The following is a 20,418-nucleotide window of genomic DNA, read 5'->3' as shown; positions in this document are numbered from 1 at the left end:
GCACGGGACTTGGTAATGGGAAACCCGCAGGGATTACAATTGAGATGAAAAAAAATGTACAAAATGGTGTAAAATAAACTGTTAAAAATAAAAATTAAAAAAAAACAAGGACATTTGATGTTTTCATTTCTGTGTTCAGTACAGCACTACTTACCATAGCCAAGATATAGAAACAATCTAAGTGCCCAATGACAAATGAATAGGTCGAGAAGATATGGTTTATATACACAATGGAATACTACTCGGCCATTAAAAAGGATTAAATCTTGCAATTTGTGGCAATATGGACAAAGTTCAGGGGGGGTTATGATAAACTATTTAAGCGAGAAAGAGAAGGACAAGTATGGAATGATTGCATTCACATGTAGAATATAAAGAAACAAAGCAAAGGAACAGACAAAACCCAACTAAAGCACACTCTTGAAACATGACTGCAGAATTGAGGTTGCTGGGGGCAGAAAGACTATGGAAGGAATTATAGGAGCTCTGAGTGGTGGGTGTGGTGTGATAACATACATTTGAAAAGTTGTGAAACTATATTCCTAAAATGTATAGAATATTGTGCTTCAACATTAACATTATTTCAATAAATATAATTTTTTTAAATAAAATAATAGTTTAAAATGTTTTAAGTTAGTAGTGTAATAATACTGGCTGCGTTCTATTTATATTCTTTGCTTGCTTACTTAAGCATATGCATCTATGTAGATTAACTTTTAGATATATAATATATGTAAAAGCTTTAAAATTGAATCTATTAAATATTCATTATATATTAAATGTTTAATACATATTAAGATTTTTACCTCTATTATATCCTTTCTTTCTTTTGTCCTCTAAATTTCCAGTTTCTTTTACACGATATTGCATGTAATACTTAGTTCTTTTAGATTGAGTAATAAGGAATACAGACGATGAATTTTCCTAAGTTCAGCTTTGATAGTATCCCATGAGTTTTGCCTGCCTATGACCTCTTTACTATTTTATATTCTGGTGACTATAATTACGTTCCATTATTACTTCAAATTTTTTAAATGTTAAATCAAATTATACTATCATTTTCTCCTATTTTAATTATTTACCAATTTTTCCTAAATAAAAGTAATGAATGTATGTTGTAAGTAAATTTAATATAATGAAAGTATATGCAATTAGAATTAGCAGAACATAAAATAATGATAGTTCTACCCACACCAAAATTAAAATTCTCAGCAGCAAATGGAACCTTGAACAAAGTTTTCAAAATGACAAATTATAAAGATATTGCAAAGTATGACAAAGAACTTTTTTATATGTCAATCAATGAGAAAAGATAATAAACTCAAATTTAGGAAAGAGGCACAGAATATTGACTACCAGTCAATACTGCTAATCCTGTACTTTAAACATTTAATTAACCAAAGCAAATAAAAAAAAGGGGGAGTGAAGATGATGATTCAAAGCAACTTATTTATACCTTTGGCCCAGTTCTGCCTTAGTGTGCTCTATTTCTTATTGATTAAAAATCTTTATGTAATAATTTCATCAATGCTTTATTATATATTAAAATATTTTTCATGATTTGTCATTTATGTCTTCATTTTAAGTGCAATTCACTATATATAGTTCTAAGCACATTTACATAGTCAATTTTATCAGTCTTATCCATAAAAAATACTTTCTCCCCTCCCCAAGGTTTAGCTCAGTATAGTTTTCATTGAAGAAAGTCATTCATTCATTTCAAGAAATTCTAAAATTACAGTGGTTTCTTGGAAATTCTCCTGGTATACTAATACATGTGGACACCACACTACACATTAGACCTCTTTATATAAGAGTCATCATAATTTACCTGCAATTATTCACTAGAAATTTAAATCAATTTTTCAAATTTCACATGTGTCACAATTTTTATCTTAAAATAATACAGAATAGTGTTCATGAAAATTATATGTTCTTCTGAGGACAGGCTTCTTTGAAAATATGTTCATGACTCCTGAAAACTGTCTTTAAATTCAGAGTCCCATGTTATTTATTCAAGGGTTTGATCCCTGAATCATTAAACACAATATCTAAGAAATATGAGATTGCCAAAATCAGTACATGAATAAATGAAAGATGTTAACATGTATTAACATCTTCTGAAATGCCACGTAAACTTGAACTTCATATTCAGTTTCACTGGTTTCACTCTGTATTTATGGAAAGAGTGCCATACTATTTTGCTCTTTGTTGCTTAGTAATATAATTTATAAGTATGTCACAATAATACATGTTCTTTCTCCCTGCCTACCTCCACTTGTCTTTGTTTCAAGTTTATTTTTTCTTTCATTTTTATTTTTCCAGACAAACTTTAAGGCTATTTTGTTATAGCAGAGCTTTAATCAGAAAACCCAATTTAGGAAAACAGATTTCCCTGTTCTCTGTATGTAGTGTACACCCCCATCATCCATACTCATCCCACAGTAGGCTTTTCATAGTCTGTCAATACTGACATGTTATAAACTTGTGGCTTTTCAGATGCTATTGTCCACCTTCCTAGCTGGAATACAGGCTTCTTAGGTCAGGGACTCTGTCCTCCTCACCGCTATATTTCCAGTGCCAGTGAGATGTACTCAACGAATATTTCTTAGTCGAGGACTTGATACTTTGATTTGGAATACGAACCTCATAAGTTTTTCAAGTACACAATCATATCATCTACAAATAATGATATGTACCTCTTCCTTTTTGACTTTTACTCTTATGTCAGTTTCCTAAAATTATATTGCTTAGCAATTCCAGAATTATATTAAACGCTAGCAATGATTAAGGACATAACCACCATGCTAGTGATTTTGAAAGAATTTTTCAGCATCTCATTTGATGCTGGCTGTCACTTGAAATAGACTTTGGTTAATTGCGTTTTAAAAAGAACGCTTCTTTATCTATTACCCTGAGAAAATCCAGGAGAAACATTTTAAATTTTGTTAAATGTTAAATAAGAGTAGTGATAGGAGGTACCATTGTCTTCTTACCCATTTTATTGTTAATGTTTTGATTGTTTTGTTACTAAACCCAATGTCAGCTATTGTTTTAGATACATATACTGTTTTCGTTGTGTTAATGAGAATTCTTGACTTCATAGAAATTCCTGGAAAGTTGAAAGGAAAGAGTAGGTATAGTAATAACTATTTCAGGGTGGTTCTTCACCAATGTCTTCCTTTCATGTACAAATATTTGTCTATTTAGCTTTTCTTTTTAATCAACATTAAGCTTTGTATTTCTCTAAAACATTATCAATTGTATCCAGGTTGTCAGTCTTTGTATCAATTTTTTTTTTCAAAGGGGACTGTTCAGTCCCCTGATTTGGTGGTTCTTTGTCACCATGTGAATACTATGCTTCAGTGTTTTTTTACTTAAACTTTCTAGAAATATCTATTATGCTACTTTTTAGCTCTTAGTTTGATTTTATGCTTCACCTTTTCCCAGTTACTAACTCATAAAGGTTTAGCTTTTATTGTTATTAATGTTATTTTCTATTTTGCTTGGGTTTAATTTTGAGTTGAGTTCTTAATTTATCTTTTTGTTCTGTTTGATTCTGAAAAGCAACAGAATATGAATTTTCTTCTCATTACAGTACTAATGATATTTTAAAACTTCAGTTTTTATTTTATCTTCAGGGTTTTGTTTTGTTTTCAATAACAAGTTTTATCATTTTAATTTTCAAATGGTTAAGGGAAAGGGACATTTTTCCTTTCTAACTGAATCTGATACTATTCTTAAGGTGATCAAAGGATGAGTGTTGTTGTAGATCTACTGTTTGAATCTACCAATATTTTTTTAAAGATTTATTTATTTATTCATACAGAATGGGGATACGGGCCAGAGGTTCAGGGGGGTAAGAGAATGTACCAGAGACAGAGTGGGGAGCAGAACAGGCAGACTGATAAAGTACACTGCTGAGGGGAGCAGCGAGCAGGTCATAAGGGGTCTGCCACTCCATGTGGTCACCTCCAGGCTGGCAGGGATTGAACTCATGCAGAAGTGGCTATAGCTTCTTAGTTCTGTGCTTTAACCCGCTGCGCCACCAGGGAGGGCCAGAATCTACCAACACTTTAATGACCCAATTTGTAGAGTTCAAGGCATCGGGTGGTTTTCAAAGCCAGACTTTTCAGTCTTTGGTTGCTTGGTGCATCATGAACTGAAAGGTGTGCATTAGACTCCATCCAAACAACTGCACTTGTGTTCATTCTGCTTATTTCTTTGCACCATTTAATATTTTTGTAATTTTGAACATAACCATCCATGACAATTACTCATTTGTTTTGAACTGTGACTTAAGTCACTCTAGGACCCCTAACTATTGCTTTAGATTTTTTCATATCATCACTTCATTGTTTTAGAGAAGTTTTAGGTTCACAGCAAAAAGATACAGTTTTTATTTTGTGGTTTCAGGCTGAATTTTTTTCTCCTGGAATTTAAAATTGCATTTTTGAGTGAATGTTTGCTTTTAGCGAGTATTATTTTTCAAACTTCTAATATTTTCGATTCTACCAAAACCAGGTAATCCCCCACACACACACCATGACTGTTCTGTCCTTGGGAAACCCTGGCCACCTGGGTTGCTGGGCAGCCCCTGGCTGGTGACAGATGCTGCCCCCTCGATCTTTGTCTTCCTCTTGTTTTCTTGCCATGTTCCTGGTTTATTCAAATATTTTTATTAAAGGCAGGTGGGTACTCAAACTTCATATAAAGGGAAAACCACAGGCCAATTTTATTCATAAATATAGACTCAGAAATTGTTAATAAATGCATTAGCAAATAGTATACAAATAGTATCAGTATACAAAATATACAGATCAGTATACAAAAATATGTTATATGCCATAACCAAGTAAGACCCATCCCAGAAATGTCAAACCAGTTCAATTTTTAAAAATTAATTACTGTGGGCCCTCTCTTGTGGCACAATGGGTTGGAACGCAGCACTGCAGGCTGGGCTCAGCCACTTCAGTGCAAGTTCAATCCCTGGCCCCAGCCCAGGAGGTGATCCACATGCATGGCATGACCTGCCCACTTCTCCCCTCAGCAGTGTGCTTTGTTGACCTGCCTCTGCACCTCTGGGGTGTACCCCAGTTCTGTGTGAATCAATAAATAAATCTTTTAAAAATATCGGTTAATGTTATTCATATTATTAACCATCTAAGAGAGAAAAATTATGTAGTGATCTCAGCATATGGCCCAAACAGACAAATTACAATATCCATTCTTGATAAAAATATACAAGAAAAATCTCTCCGCAAAAAGGGAACTTCCTCAACACTCAAAAATGAAACACTTCATGGTGAAGCACTGAATAGCCTTCTGCTAAGACAAAGAAAAGGCAAATGTATGGACTATCACTACACCTGGTTCTTGCCAGGGAGGTATGGCAAGAAAAAGGGGTAGAAAGGTTTGGGCAAGTCACTACAAAGCAAGAGAAACTGTCTTTATTTGCAGATGATGCAATCATCTGTGTAAGATACTAAGAAACCTCCAAACATAAAGCCAGAACTAATAGGTAAATTTAGCAGAATCACAGCATCAAAGTCAATGTATAAAACTGATTAGTAGGCCTCCCCGGTGGCCTAGAGGTTAAGACTCATCACTATCACCACTAAAGCCTAAATTCGATCCTGGCCCAGGCGCTGACCCACGTGGTGCAGCAGACCTGTACTGTCTTGTCTATTGCTCGTCTTATTAGTGTATTTCAGGAGATTTGCCTGTTTTGCTCCCCAGGCTGTCCCTGGTGAATTTTCCATCCCCCAATCCCTCACTTTTGGCCTTTACCCCAGTTTTTCTAAATACACACACTCACACACACACACACAATATATACCCGCACACATAGATAAGTGATTTTTTTACACCAGTACCAGCCAAGAATCCAACAGGAAAAAGCAAGTATTTTTAATAAATGTAATAGAAAAACTGACCATCTGTATGCAAAAAAAGATAGATAGATAGAAAAAAAAATGTGACCTCACAATCGCTCAAAATGAATAATAGCCATAAATTTTTGTTTTTCTGGGGAAAAACAAACACAAAACAAAATCATGGGGGGTGGGGAGTCCTTGGTTAAGCAAAGATTTCCTAGATAAAACATGAAAAGAAGAGCTAGAGAAGAAAACTTAAGTTGGAATTCACTATAACTTTAAATGTGTGTTTCAAAAGGCACATTTATGAAAGTGAAAAGGCAAGACACAGACTAGGAGAAAAACTTTGCAAAACAATATCTGAAGAAGGACTGTATCCAAAATATATAAAGAACCCATAAATGCAATAAAATGGAAAAATGAGCAAAAGATTTGAACAGTCATTTCATAAAAGAAGTTATACAGATCACAAATGAGCATGTGAGGAGATGCTCCACATTAGGACAAAGGAAATTAAAACCACAGTGAGATGCCATTTTACACCTTTTAAATTGACTTAAAAAAAAAAGTGAACAATGGAACGCCTCTGAATTTCTGATGAAAATACAAAATTCCTCTGGAAAACAGTCTGATAATTTCCCATAAAACAAATACACTTACTATGCAATTCAGCTAATCCACTGTTAAGTATTTACTATGGATAAAAGAAAACACTCATTCACACAAAGAATAGTACACCAACTTTCAGAGGTGTTCTAATCCTAATATCTCAAACCTAGAAATAGTCATGACCCCCCTCCCAATCTGGTGAGTAGATAAATACAACATGCATGGTCACATAATGGAATACTATACAGGCATAAAAAGGAACAACTTATCACACACTAAACAATATGGGTAAATCACCAAAAACATGCTAAAGGTAGGAAGTCACACAAGACTACCTATTAAATATTAAAATATATAAACAGATATACTATATGATTAGATTTAATTGAAATTCTAGAAGACAGACCCCACTCGGTGGTACAATGGGTTAGGACACAGCAATTCAAGCTAGTTGCTGCCACTTCCGTGTGAGTTCGATCCCCCACTGGGAGGTGACCCACATGGCACAACAGACCTCTCCTGCCCTGCCCACTGCTCCCCTCAGCAGTGTACTTCAGTACATTTGCCTGATCTGCTCCCCACCCTGTCTCTGGTGAATCTTCTCACCACCCCTGCACCTCTGGCCTGTACCCCAGTTCTGTATGAATGAATAAATAAATCTTTAAAAATGTAAATAAAGTCCTCTCTGCCCTTCATCTTTTGCCCAACCAAACCACTCCTGCTGATGAAATCACACCACATCCCTATACTCGGTCACTATGATGAAAGATGCTTAAATGTTCTACACCCATGTTAAAGACACTCAACCATTTCTGTATTTACCAATTCTACATATTTGCCAAGAAAAGCAAGATTAATTTTATAATAATAAATATAAATTACATAATCAATTTTTCTGTCCTTATTTAATATGCTTCTTGATTTGACACATACTGAATGGTTTAAATCTTTCATTTAAATTTGGGTTTTATAAAAACAACTTAAAAATTGTTAGTCGTTATATATAGATATAGTTATAAATGCTATTTGGGAGAGGATAAAAATTCATGGCTACTGTAGCTTAACGATAAAGTAGACTTTTATTCTATTTAATTATTTGTCTTACAATTTACTTTTTCTGATACTTTGATAGTGGGTTTATGTTCTTAGAATATTCCTATACATCCCTTTTTTCTAATTCTTGCTCTGAAAATTTACTTGTGTAAATTATGGCTTGTCTCCTAAGCCACAGAAAAGCCTCCATTGCAACTTCATTTTTGATCCAGGAAGAACAATTGCTTTCTTCCAATCAACAAGTATTTACAGAGCAACTAATTTTCATTCATTAGCTAGATTTGATATTTGGAGGTAAACAGCGAAAAAAAAAAGTTTAAGTCATTTTAAGTTTTGTTCTCTATTTTCACTCTACTTAGGTGGCAGTTGTTTACCATACAAGTCTTTTCCTTTGCTGTAAAGGAGAAATAAACAAGGATCTGATATTTATTAATCATTAAAAAAATACTCTTAGCAAACTAGGAATAGTACTTCCTTAATCTGATAAAGAATATTGATTGAAAAACATGCTTATAAAGGTTGAAAGCTTTTCCAGTAAGATCAGAAACAAGACAATGAGGCTCACTTTCATTGCCAAACCTATTCAACACAATATAGGAATTTCTACGCAGTGCTATTAAGCAGGAAAAAAGAGAGAGAGAAAGCAAGCAATGGTGCTCAAATTAGAAAGGAAAAAGTAAAATTATCGCTATTTGCAGATAAGATCTTATATATAGTTCTAAATACTCCACAAACACACCTGTTAAAAACAACAATTTCAGTAATGTTGCAGGATACAAAATCAACAAGAAAAAAAATAGGTTGCATGTCAACATAACAAGAAATATCAAAAGAAGAACTGAAGAAAAATACAATTCATAATATATATAATAGCTTATGTAACATGAATAGCATAACAACATATAATAGCATATATAACATAAAATATTTAGGGATAAAACTAGCCAAGGAGAGGAAAGATCTGAAATACCTTTCATATACTGAAAGTTACAAGACTCTGAAGATAGGAAGAAAACCACACACAAGTAAGTGGAAATAGATTCCGTGTTGACAAGTTGGAAGATATTATCCATACTACCCAAAGTCATCTACAGATTCAAAACAATCTCTAGTAAAACTCCAAAAGCATTTTTCATACAAAATAAATAAAAAAAACCACAAAATTGTATGAAGCCCCAAAAGTAGCCAAAACAATCGTGATAAAGAAGGAAGTTAAAAGCACCACAATCAAGAGCCCAGAAATAAATCCATGCATACACAGTCAACAAAATCTGATGAGAACCAAGGAGATGCAATGGAGGAAGGACAATCTTTTCAAAACAGATGCAGGGAAAACTTGATAATCACATATTTCCCTACTGTGCCTGCCCGCCAGCACCCTTGGGGGTACCTGCACCCTCCCACAAAGCCCACCTCTGCAGAGATTGCCTCCAGTTTCACCTCATGTGCAGGGGGAACCCAGTGCATTTGCTGTGTAAAGCACCGGAGAGGACACTCTAAGCCCATCTGTAGAGGGGACACAGGCCATGTGATCAGACCAAGGTCACACAGCTAGTGAGGGTCGGGGTCAGGCAGGGAGCCCCAGGGCTGACTCCAGGCCCATGTTGCTCCTAAAAGCAAGGCCAGACAGCTCCACAATCTCCCTCATAGAAGAATGAAATGATCTCACAATTAATTCAGAAATGGATTGAAGACTTAAATGTAATGCCCCAAACTATAAAACTACTAGAAGAAAACAGGGGGAAATATTTTTTACTTTTGGTGTTGGAAAAGATTTTTTTTTAAATAGGACTCCAAAACACAAGCAATAAAAGAAAAATTAAAGTGAACTATATCAAACTGAATGCTTCTGCACCACAAAAGAAACAATCCACAGAATGAAAATCAGCCTACAGAACAGGTGAACCATCTATCTGTTAAGAAGTTAATATACAAAATACAGTAACAACTCATACACTTAATAGCAAAAGGAGAAAACAGTTTAATTTAAAAATGAGTGTTTGAATAGATATTTTTCCATAGAAATGCTAATGGACGACAGGTACATGAGAAGATGCTCCAGATCATTAATCATCAGGAAAATGCAAACCGTAACCACAGTGGGTATCACCTCACACTTGTTAGAATGTCTATTAACAAGTAGATGAGAGTCAGCAAATGCCGGCAAGAGAATCCTTGTACGTTACTTTCCACTACGGAGAACAATTTGGAGTTTCATCAAAAATTAAAAATAGAACTACCATAAGATCCAACATCCCACTTCTGGGTATAGAGTTGAAGGAAATTAAATTACTATCAAAGAGCTATCTATACACCACGCTCACCGTAGTATAATTCACAATAACCAAAAAGGCGTGGACATAAACTAAATGCCCTGTGAGAAGGAATGGTCAAAGGAATTGTTACCTATAACAAGTGTCCTAACTAGATGCAACTCAGGTGATTATTCCCTTCTGTTATTTCTATTCGACAACAGGACTCTTCCAAGAGGATAGCCATTAAATGGAACAGAACAAGCGCTCCATAGATGGGACTGAGCTGTTCCCTCCTTGTGCCTCATTCTTGAGGCCCAACTATTAATATCCTTCTCCAAATCTCAGCAAACATCTGTTGAGCTCCTGTCATTTAATGGCAGGAAATTCAGCTAGCCATTGGGTTCCCCCCCTTTCTTCCTACTTTTTCTCATTTATTTTATCACAAGATGCTATTACTATAGTCCTCACTCATCAGTTTAGACTTATGTTATATCTGAAAGGTAAGGTTTTTATTATGTTCAAAGATGAATTTTTGGGGTAATTTTTTGGGGGCATTGAGAGAGGGTGAGAGTTGTCATGCTATTTCCTTCTAGAATTTCCATCAGGTGATTTCAATCTGTCCTGATTGACCTTTCAATCGTTTTCATTTCTTGTTGTCCTTTCATGATGTGGGAATGAAGACTAGGATGTGACTTAGCATACTTCCCGGAACACGAGGCCCAGCACCTATCAGTTCTTCCCTTGACCAAGCTCTGTCCCACAGGCGTGTCAAGGATCACCACAATCGACCTTCACTGCATTCTTATTATACTGGTCTCATCATGAGCTCCATTTTACAGATGATTAAACTGAGAAACTGAGTAGGCAAGTGCCATAACTTACTCAACCTCATGGGAGAGCCAATCGCAGGCTCCTTCTTGCTCTCTGAACTGGTAGGAACCAAATTAAACTCACCTCTTGTCTCTCAGCCCCACAGCACCCCTCACCCCATGGGATCCCCTAGTGGGCTCTGCCAAACTCCTCCAAGGTAAATTGTTCCTTTGCATGTAGTCAGCTGCAGTAGGTACTCTACATGTCACAGAAATGTTCTCAAAATACCATGGTGTCTTTGGCAGTCTTCCCCAGTTTCCAGCATCAACAGAGTTTCCCCTGCATCTTCTCTCTGGACATGTCAATGGGAAACCTCAAACTAAATTACATTTATATATTTTTATATCTCCCAATCAAAATATAAACTCCAGCTATTTCAACTGCATGCCCCAAAACCCTCTGGGACACTCCAGCTCACAGTGAACAACATGGCACTCCTGGGTGCATGGAAGTTGTATTGAGTGAGGAAGCAAGAAAAACACCATCACCTACTGATGTAGTTTGTTATTCTAGAGGTGAGGATGGTTGGCCTGGATCATCTTAGTGATCATTAGCATTATTAAGATATGAGGGTGGGGGGGCGGGTCTCAGTGGGTATCACCTTGATACATCCTGACCGCCCAGAAGCAGAGAATACCAGCAAGTGACCTGTGCTAGCTCACACCTATTCACTGACTTGTGTGTTCATTTGTAAGGTCTTCTCTGGGCCCCCACTATGTGGAGTAATGTTTTAACCCATATGCCTCAGGGGCCAGGCATTGGAGGGACACTAAAGCAGCAGCCCCAGTTTTAAGAAGGAAGCGTCCGGACCCGAGACTCAGAGAGCACAGTGCCCTTAAGAGAGGCAGCTCCATGCGAGTCCTGCGTGTTGCCCACAGCTGCAAAGACCCAGCAACCCTCTCTCCCTCTCCTTTCTTTTTTCTTTTCCCAAAGACAGGCTTCCAGCTTGACCCGAAATTTTTTTTAAATCCCATGTATCAAATTATTATGATTATGCCTGATTATCAATTATGCCTGGTTTTTCCCCTGAGGGGACCAGCTCGACACCGTGACTCAAGGCAGGACCCTACTGCCCACATATGACTCTAATGTGGATCAGGGCGAAAGCATCTAGTGGGGCCGATGCATCATGGGAAATGCCAACCTACCCATAAGACCTTGCTCCTACTGTGTCCCAGCTTAAGAAACCTGACTTTAGAAATGGAACACATGAGGCTTTGTGATTTTGATTAGAATGACATCCAGGGTGTTCATTCCCAGAAAGAAAAAAATCTCCAAACAAAGGATAAAAGAAAATAATTACTTACTGATTCCCCATTCTTCTTAATTTCTGATATTCTTTTAGACGACGGCCAAGTCTAAATCAGTTGTTCTGACGTCCTAACCAGACTTTGATCTGACACAATGCCATTCTGAAGAATTTCAGAGAAGAGCCTTTTGAGGAACGGGTCATAAATGGATGTGAGTCTTGACTTCACTTTTAACTTTACCAATAAGTTGGTCTCAAAGGTTAAAATGAGCTTTTCCCCAGAAGTCCACCCTTGTCATAAACTCTTAGAATGACATTTTATAGAGCATTCTCTTTTCCTTCTGATGAGCATGGATTTTACACCTGGGAGCAAATGCATGACCACTGCCGCCCTTGAACCAAGTAGCTGACCCCAGCTTTGGTCTCACTGCAGCAACCGTAAAATGCACCCCTTGATCTTTCTCCGCTGGTCCTATATTTAGTAGGTTTTTCTGAGTCACCTGGGACAATACCCAAAACACCTGCTGCCTTAAACACTGTTGGCCTAAGGTGATTAGACCATTTATCATGCCGGTGGGGGTCAGTTTGTACATTAAATTCAAGAAAACAAGCATCAACCATATCAACCATCACTGACCAGGGCAATCATGGTATATGGTTATCTCACCTGAAAAAAAAAAAAAAAGGTGGTTGTATCAACAGCACAGTGGCTTTCTGCCAATCTGTTGGGGACCTCTTCATTCCAGGCTGCCATGCAGGAGAACCAGTTGGGAGCGATGAGACCTGGGCCAGCAGGGAGAGCTCAGTAATTGGACAGCCATGGAGACAGCACCTGAGATCCCCAGACACAGAGTCCCCTCCCCCTCCTTACTTCCCTTCCTCTTTGCCAGCTTCCAGAAAGGGACATGAAGCCCACCTCTCCATGTGCTATATTTTGTATTTATGAACTCTCTCACCTTCTTGCTTTTTGATGTTAATTAGATGATGTGTAGACTATCCAGTTTTAGAAGTTTCTGTTTCAACGAATGATCTGGAAAAGAGGAATAGGGAGCGTTTAACCACTTAAGAAAATGACTGGTGAAAGGGCCACATTCCAGGTTAGGAATGTCTGGCCCCAGTTGGCCAATCTCCCTTTATTTCTCAGTATCTCAAAGCTCAGATACGCATAAAATAATACTACTACAATTCATCTGATAAAGAATGCAAGTAATATCAGCTATGATGCCTTAAGCACCCATTCTGGGCCAAGCATAATACTAGGGACCTATTTCTATCATGCTTAATCCTTATAATACTATAAAGAAGATATATTTATCTCTATCCAACAGATAAGGACACTGAGGCTCAGAGAGGTTAACTGTCTTGCTCAGGGTCACACAACTGGGTAGTGCTAGTGTTGACATCGCCCAGAACCTGCCCAAATGTCATAAATTCCAAGGCCTATCTTTGCCTAAAAAAATAAGTTTGTGGCCCTCCCTGGTGGCGCAGCGGGTTAAAGCACTGCACTGAGAAGCTGAAGCCACTTCCGCATGAGTTCGATTCCCGCCTGCCCCGGAGGTGACCACATGGTGTGGCAGACCTCTCCTGACCCACCCGCTGCTCCCCTCAGCAGTGTACTTTGTCGATCTGCCTGTTCTGCTCCCCACTCTGTCTCTGGTGAAGCTTCTCACCGCCCCAGCCTCTGGCCTGTACCCCAGTTCTGTATGCATAAATAAATAAATCTTTAAGGAAAAAAAAAAAAGTTTGCGTCCCGAGCACATCTTGTGTCTCAATCAAATCACAAGTGGTGGTAAAAGCATATGCAGGAGACTAATGAAAAAAGAAGTCCATGTCCTTCTCTCTCCCCAAACGTGAGATACAAGGTGCAAAAGCCAGTGTACCCCAGTAGCATTTTTATCCTGCCACCCCAAGAGCGAGTTCTTATAATGTTCCATTTGTTTACCAACACTTTGCTGATACTTTCTAACTGAAAAAAAAAAATAGGAAAAGTAACACCGGAAACAATCTTTTGAGTGAGTTTAAATTGGGGTGATGAGAGTTTGGGGCGCTGCATGTCCCAGCTACAAGACACGGGTGCCCCAGTCAACCCTTCTCCTGCCTGTGGCTCCCGAGGAGGAGACACGCATGGGGGAAGCAGCTGCTGAGTCCACAGATCCACGTTTGCTCTGGTTCCAGCAGCTGGGTAGCACGGGCCCGTGAGAGGAAGCTGGCTCAGTGCCTTTAGCAGAGGGGGTTCTGGGGGGCTCTGTCTCCTTCCCGCTCCTTCTCTCGCAAGGGCAGAGCCCGGCGGCCAGGGCCCGACCCAGCGCCCACTGCGCATGCCTCGTTAGCAGCGTCCGGGGTGCCCTAGCGCTTTGTGAAAATCCGCCCAGGCCCAAGCCGAGTGATCCCTGGCGTGAGTCAACGTGGATGTGCTCTCCTCCCTTCGAGCACAAAGGGCGCTTAAAACTTTAATGAATTGAACTCTATGAGTAAGGGATGTTAATCATTTTAATTACCCAGCAGCTTGAAATCAGATATAACAGTCCAATAATGTATCTTTAAACGAATACAACCCTGCCCTATAAAAAACCCCTTCCAAACCCATTCTAATAATTTCTATTTATCTTTTCTGACGTTAACGGTTATCCAGCCCAGCCGGCCAACAGACAGCCTTCCCCTCACGTTTGCTTTAAATGCAACGCCGTCTAGTTTTTCAATATCATTAGCGTCCCCCATGGTGCGCAGAGAGCAAGGCGGTGGCAGCGGTCACACCTCACTGCTTTATCTCATATGACAAAGAGAGATGATGCTTTTCAATCCGGGCCAGCCTGGCAGAGGGGAAGGTGACGCGGAGAACTCCCCGCTGCCGAGAAACACCAAGGGCCGCTCCATATGACTCACTAACAGCATGAAGGGGCAGACAAATAGATTTTCCTCTATATTTATAACAAGCATCATTCTTCCTTCCAGCGCGCTCAGTGCAGGTAGCTGTTTTATATGAAATGAACAATCTTTATAGACGTACCAGAGCCATAACAAGCCTGATTTTCAGCGAAGCTGAGGTATATAACTCTTACCGAATTGTCAGGCTACTTGCTCAACAAATCAAGCCTAACTTATGATGTTTGCAGTGTAATTTTTATTCCTGTTTGACTAGCCAACTACCCGGTGGTAATAGCATGTTAGGAAAGGGCAGTGGCGATGTTTGCGCATGCAGTGATTGATAGGCCCGGTCGGCATTTTTCATTTATATCTCCAGATTCCAAATCAGTTAAGTTTAGGAAAAATGAAACAAAGTGGCAAGAAAAATGTTTGCAGATTGCAGACCGGCGCTCCCGCAGATCTGAGTTCAGCCCACATCTGCCGGGATTGTCTGGAAACATTAAGATATCTAAATGAAAATCAATACTATATGTGCCAGGCATTTACTACCAGGAGCAAGCATCCAGAGACCTGAGCTAATCAGGCTTCCAGCTTGCGCCTCAGCCATAGACTCAACCCCAGGGGTGTCCTAATTGCTCAGACTAATCAGAGAAGAGTTAAATTTATAACCAAGAAAGACATCTTGTTTTTCTTACCAGTCATCATTTTGGAGCCGGGAAGGTTCACCTGTGAGGTGGGTGCCAGATGCACTGTGGGAGCCCTCATTCGAGGGGGGACGGCTTCTCACCTGTCAGAGGAGAGGGAAGACGAATTTACCGTCAGCCGTAAAACCAGCCCGCCTCACTTAAGCCCGGGGTGGGAGAATCCCCACCGGCTCGCAGGAGCACTGCTGATTTCCTCGCTGAAAGCCTCGCCACCTCACCCCGGTGTTCTGGAACATGAAAGGGGCGGTCATGCGTCCACAGTCCCCCACACGGTTCCACCCCACCCTGGTTTTTATTCTAAGGATATAGCTCAGAAAAGCAAAAAGCAAATGATGTTAAAAACACATGCATCTGTTTTTCCCCCGAATTCCATCCTGTGCTTTTGTCCCTGGAAACCTCTGGAGGGGGCTAATATCACTTGGCGACATGCATCTCCCTAATCTACTGTACAAACAAGTCACCGATATTCTTCACACTCCAACAAACTACAAAGTCACACAATAGCTACTGGATGAGCCCACACTATACTGCTGAAAAACCATAATGTATCAGGGGACTGGATTCCTAATATTTGCATTCTAGATGCCAACTGTGAGCATATTTTGCACTATTTTCAACAAATTACACCAAAATATGCAAAATGTTTATAAGGCTCCATCTTCTATTTTTGGCTCCGGTGTATTTGCAACTTAATAGTCCTTCAGAGATTTGTTTGTCTTCTCAGGAGAAATAGGAAAGTGGGAAAATGCAAAAAAAAAAAAAAGAGAGAGAGAGAGAGAGAAGAAAAGAAAAACCAAGGGGGGGAAAGAAAAAAAGAGATGAAGATGCTTTGTTCATGCAACAAGTCGAATTCTGCAAGTTTTTCCCTAAAAGAGCCGAGCCAGCAGTCCCCCGGGTCTTTCCTCAACAAGAAATTTAATAGCATTATTTGGATTCTTTGTGCCCTGGATTTCAGATGTATTTTTAATGCATATGTCTTAAAACAAAACAACCATTGTCAAATGCTATCGTCTCTTCTCACCAGTTTAAATGGTTTTCTAGACAGCATGATTCTGGGAGCATGTAAGGGCCATGATCAATGAAAGCGTGTGCCTTGCACCCCGTGGACATCCAACCCCCTTACCAGGGGGGTGTTTTCAGTTCCCTACCAGGAAAGATGGCTCTGGCCTTCAAGTTGTGGACTGTGTCAGCTCCCCTGACCATCAACATGGCTTTGATGCTAACATATCCGGGTGCGAGCACCCTTCTGTCTTGTCTCTAACCCCATGGCGTGGCCAGCCTCGACCACCTTATGTCTGTGCAACATTAGGGGTCATCTGCTGGAGCAGCATCCAGGCTGCAGAAATGGAAAGTCAGTCTCGGGTAGGGAGGGCAATCATTTCCAGCTGCTGGATTATAAAACCAAGTCCAAAATTTTGCAATCCAGCTTCTTTGGAAAATCTGCTTTAAAAATAAAGAAGAAGAAAGGAGGAAATAAAGAATTATTTTCTGATCTTCTTTCTCATGAGTCTTAACCTCATGCCCTTGCTTTCTAACTGGACCAACCTTTCCAAGCAAGACTGAAGTTTCAGCCAAATAACATCTGAAGAAGAGATATTTAAATGAGTAACTCAAAGGGGTTGGCCAGTCTCCACTTAAAATAGTGAACGAAAGTATATTGCCTCCAAGTCACTGGACACACAGTAGGTCCTCAGAATGTATTTGTAATTCGGATAAGCCAGTGACATATGGTTGGATGAACTGGGACGTCAGGCAGGTTGGACACAGATTCAAGAAGAGGTAAAGCGCTATCACTTAAATGGAAAGATCAAGAAGGAAATGAGTCTGAGAACACATCTGGCTGCAGGGTGCCAGGCCCTCCCAGCGAATACTGTGCCGCTGAGCTCGGGGCAAAGGCCAGCAGCACCCACTGGGCAGAAGGATTCCAAGGACAGTGCCACCCAGACAGGTCCAACCCGGAGAGCAGATTAATGGGGCACAGTGTCAACCCTCCGCCCCACAGCCATGAACCTCCCCTGAATGCTCCCAGACCTGGTTTCTGCATGCACCAGCACTGCAGTGAAGCAGACTGAGCAGTGGGCAAAGCTCCGGGGCCCACTGGAAGCACAGGAGCAAGGCAGGACCGTGAGGACAGAAAGCAGGGTGGGACTGGAGACAGATGGGGAGCACTTCTCAGCTGGGGGGCCACGAGCCCCCCTCTTGGAGTTCTGTGGGTCCCCTGGCTTAGTCCTCATGACCACCTGCTGACTGTGGGGGTCCCACTATGAGCCCAGAGGGGCGTGAGAAGTGGGGCTACAGTCACCAAGCTGTTAAGCAACAGAAGCAGTGTCCCCATGCCGTGACCTCCAGGACTCCACTGTGAAAGGGGTGCCTGGAGAAAAGCAGATGACTGGATAAAAAAGATGTGGTGCATATACACAATGGAATATTACTCAGCAACCAAAAAAGAGAAACACATGTCTTTTGCAGCAACTTGGATGGAGCTGGAAAAGATCATGCTTAGTGAGATAAGCCAGAAAGAGAAAGAAAAATACCGGATGGTTTCACTCATAGCAGGAGTATAATGGACCAGGCGGGAAAATAACAAGAATAATGAACAACCATAGACCAGAGACATTTTGCAGGGATGGAGTGGGGGATGGGATCAAATACGGGAGGGTGGGGAGGGAAGTGCACGGAATTATGGTGATGGCGCACGGGTGACTTGGTGATGGGAAACCCGCGGGGATTACAATTGAGATGGGGGGAAAAAATGTACAAAATGATGTAAAAATAAACTTTTGTAAAATAAAAAAAGGGGGGGTGCCTGGAGAACAAAGGGGTCCCAGGAGGTAGGCAGGCAGGGAGTGGCCCCAGAGAGAGCAATCAGATCACAGCTATATCCCCAGAAATGGCGATGAGGATGGCGATGCTCAACAGAGCAAATGAGACGCTCTCCCATGGGTGCCCAGCCAGGGCGGAGCTTCACTACGTGAACGCCACAGGGCAGAGGAAGCCTCCAGAGGAAACGTAGCCAGCGTGAGTCCGAGCTCTCAGCAAGCCCTCAGCGTCTGATTCACTTGGGTTTTATCCTCCCCACCACCGGCGGAGACTAGCCCTGTCCCATGATGGTGGCTCTGGCCACCACCTCCCAGCGTTACTGTCTCCGTTCGACGGCCAGAGGGGCGGCCACCCCCAGAACCTGCTGCCAGGTGTCCGCACCCTTCCTCTGGATGAGCTGTGCCCCTCAAATCACCACCCCTGGCCCTGCCAAGTGGGACTGGCTCCCCAGGCTCCCCCATGACAGAGTAGCACTTGGAACGGGGCCCTTCTCTCCCCACGTGTCTCCGGAGGGCAGGGGCCAGCAAGCAGGAGGAAGCAGGCATGTGCATCTGTGGACTGAGTCGGGAGGAGGACATGGCTTGTTTAATCCTAATAAATCAGAGTGTCCCCGGGAGGTGGAAGCAACAGGGGAGGGCCTGCTCGCCGAGCTGTACATTGACCCAAGGCGGAGCTGGCGGAGAAATGATGTCCTCTTCAGCAGACTCCTGGAGAGATGGTCTGCATTTCTCCTGACAAATTAGAAGTGCCCTGAATGCAACCATTCCTCAGAAAATAGGCCTGATTTAGCAGTGCGCGAGCTGCCATTATCTCGCTGCATAAAAAGACCATTTAAGCAGGGCAGCCTCTAGAACACTGGGCCGCTGGAGGCAGCAGCTCTGAAAAATTACCCTTCCGCTGCCACCTAAGCCAGTCACTACCCAGGGGAGCAGCCTCATTTACAACCCAGAAGACCAAGCCGCTTAAATCAAAGGAAGGGGCCTTTGTCTCTGGCCCCAACGCCTCTCACCCTGCACCCCTGAGGTCCACATCCCTGCAGCCCTGAGGTCAGGAGCTACCTGGAAGGGTCCAGCAGCTGCACCCAGCCTGGTGGTAGACCACCCAGCCCGAACCATCCCCACTGGACATCAGAACAATGACCGCAAATCTGGTGACCAGAGTCCCACCGAGACAGGGCATTTGCCCAAACGGCTCGTGGTTGAAAACTTCTCATGCAAAGATTACAACCTGTCATTATGTTCCCCAGAGATGCACTACCTTTTTTAAAAGTTATCTCTAATGAGATCTACAAATCTACGTTGAGGACAGCTTCCTTTATTGTGTTTGTAAAGATGAAAATGTTTTAAATAGGTTATGGCTCCCGGAACTGATAGCCTCACCATGAAGGTAAGGTCATTTTGAAATGTTAATAAAAGTTTTCATAAAATATGATGGTGCTCCATGAGTAATGTTGGGATGTAAAAATAACTATAAAAGTAATATTTTTACCAGGGTACACACGCAGTTTTTCTTCGTCAAGATATCTGGCTGATTCCTCATATAACAGGGGTTATCCAGCTTTTCCAGCTGTTTTGACGGTCACGCTGGGATTCAACCCTTATTATGTGGTTCATTCAGAGCCACAGCCGCCTCCCCCAGCCTCTGCCACAGATTAGAAGGCCCCCTTTAAGCAAAGGCTTCCACTGACCTGTTAGGCCAACACACCAGCACTCAACTGGGGTCAACCCAGCCTGCTGTAGGCTCAGCTGTCCTCACGCCCAAGGAGACAGAAAAGAGGAAGCAGCAGAAGGAGCAGGAGGAGGTATCAGGGGACTCAGCTCCCCACGCCCTGAGGATCCTGGGCAGGGGAACATGCCCAATTGGAAATGCCCCTTCACCTTTGATGCTGCCCAGCCCAATGGAAACGTTTTAAACGCATGTGTCACGTGATGAGACAATGAATGAGACCAACGGGTCCTCCCTGTTTGCCAGGTCCCACTGCCTCAGATAACATGGGCACTTAAGAATTAAGAGAGGTTAACAATGAGATACCACCTCACCCCAGTGAGAATGGCACATCTTCAAACAACTAGCAACAACAAATGTTGGCGAGGATGTGGAGAAAAAGGAACTCTCCT

General features: G+C 41.2%; 1 long non-coding RNA gene across 1 annotated transcript in view; it reads right to left on the bottom strand.

Moving 5' to 3' along the window:
- Nucleotides 1-15,491: 15,491 nt before the first annotated feature.
- LOC105854425 overlaps nt 15,492-20,418 on the bottom strand; it is a 38,426-nt gene continuing 33,499 nt past the window's right edge. The window contains exon 3 of the long non-coding RNA XR_001146113.1: nt 15,492-15,564. This is a non-coding gene — a long non-coding RNA (uncharacterized LOC105854425). The remainder of the gene's footprint in view (nt 15,565-20,418) is intronic.

The sequence above is a fragment of the Condylura cristata genome, unplaced genomic scaffold, assembly GCF_000260355.1.
Source record: "Condylura cristata isolate star-nosed mole 26May11 unplaced genomic scaffold, ConCri1.0 scaffold00039, whole genome shotgun sequence".
Taxonomy (NCBI): domain Eukaryota; kingdom Metazoa; phylum Chordata; class Mammalia; order Eulipotyphla; family Talpidae; genus Condylura; species Condylura cristata.
Note: the sequence above shows the minus strand (reverse complement) of the source record. Positions and strands in the feature narration are given on the sequence as shown.